Genomic DNA, 1,916 nt, shown 5'->3' on the forward strand with positions numbered 1-1,916 from the left:
TAAGCGAAAACCGTCAAAGTTTTCATTTAATGTAGGTGATCATGTGCAGGTGTCCAAAATAAAAGGGAATGTTTGAGAAGGGGTATGAACAGACCTTCACAGATGAAATTTTCATTGTCAAAGAGCGGACCCCGGCTCTGAGACTCTATTACAAACTGCAGGACTACGCAGGCGATGACATTAAGGGCTCTTTCTACGCAGAACAGCTACAGAAGATAAACCCCAATTCTGAGAGCGTCTATCACATCCAAAAGATTAAAGCAGCCAGGGGGCATGAAAAAAACAAACAGATTTTGGTAAAGTGGCGCAGATAGAGCGATAAATTCAATAGTTGGGTAAAGGCTTCCGAGGTCAAAGAAATATAGAGGTGCTGAAAAATGAACCCCAATGTCTTCTAGGTTACGCTGGCCAGTAATTCATCCTCAAAGATGTTTCCAAAGAACACCAGCGTGTGCTTCACAGAGCATCTGGCAAAGGCGATTGACCTGGACAGGAGCTGGGAAGTGGGTCTGGTCGAGCTGCACTATCCGCATACGCTAAACACGTTTGATCAGGATGAAGATTTTCTGTCCATATAGTCTAAATCGCTGATGAACATGTACCTTACCTAGAGGGTACTACTGCAACATCGATCAGCTCATACATGAAATGAAACGTGCTGTGGAAAAAGTTCTGTTAAACCTCTCTATTACACTAACCTTCACATCACTGGCCATAATGAATTGTTCAATATTCTCACATTTGAGAAAATTTTGGAAGGTCCTGTTAAGAAATTCTTTTCTGTCATCAGTTTGTAGCATTTTAGGAGTACGACCCTCTTGAAATATATTTCGGAAATCACTTGTCACGACACCTCCAGACTTTTCAGTGGCACGGCCCAGGCATATTTAGACAACATGTCTATATGTGAGGAGATGTAACAGAAACCATCGTTGAACTCACTGTAGTCTCTCATGTTCACCAAGTCGGCCTGCCACTGCCAGTCCATTTCAGGTACCAGCGTCCTGCTTCTCTTAAAGCTCACACGTGCTGGCTTGTGTAGAATATAAGCCAGCTGGCCGGACAACCAGTCTGACACACAGCCGCGGCTGGCGCTCACACCCCGGGAAGTTGTGGCCCTCACCAGACTCCCCACGCTGCCGTAACTTAGTTGGCAAGACCTGGGTTCGAGCCTATACAGTGAGGCACAAACTAGGGCGGGAGCGGCAAGTGCACAAGCCCTAGAACCTGAATCCATTACAATAACAAAAGGACAGAATTAAATGGGGTTAATTTCGAAATCGCAAATATGAGATACCATAGCGCGTTTTTTTTCCACTTCCTGGCGGAAACGGGCTTCTGTAGTTTTGTGTATTCTTGATGCATCACAAGGAGGTACAGATGCAGCCATTCAAAGTGCACGGTACAGACACGTACCGGAAGTAATTGGCTACGGCATCGCGCATCGTACCGTATGATGATGCGGGGTACTGCGGTATGTGATTGGTTGACCGACAGGGAAACTCGTAGTCCGTTGGTCTGTCGTAGAAAGACTTACAGTACAGTAAACGTCTTTACTGTGCCCGTTGTAGATATTGAATTTTACCACTGAAGGGAAATCTTAGTAGCTGAGCATAAAAAGAATAGGAGCTCAGTCAATTCTTATGGAATGGGTTTTCTTTCTTCTTTTTTTCAGCATGGAATAAACCTGTTACTTGATTCATATGGATGCCTGGTTCCGCCGGGGATTCAAAACATTTTTTATTTTATTTTTTTAATCGGGTATCAAAGGGAATAGGCAGTATAACCCTGTTCATGCACAAACTGTGGCATGTTACATTGATTTGGGTGTCTCCTCTTGCCAGAGAGCTCTAAATTGCATTTTGAGCGCAGTTTTTGACTTTTTTTAAAATTGCATTTTGGGCACGGACAGCACA

This window comes from Lepisosteus platostomus, chromosome 5 (assembly GCF_059453375.1).
Source record: "Lepisosteus platostomus isolate fLepPlt1 chromosome 5, fLepPlt1.hap1, whole genome shotgun sequence".
Lineage (NCBI taxonomy): Eukaryota > Metazoa > Chordata > Actinopteri > Semionotiformes > Lepisosteidae > Lepisosteus > Lepisosteus platostomus.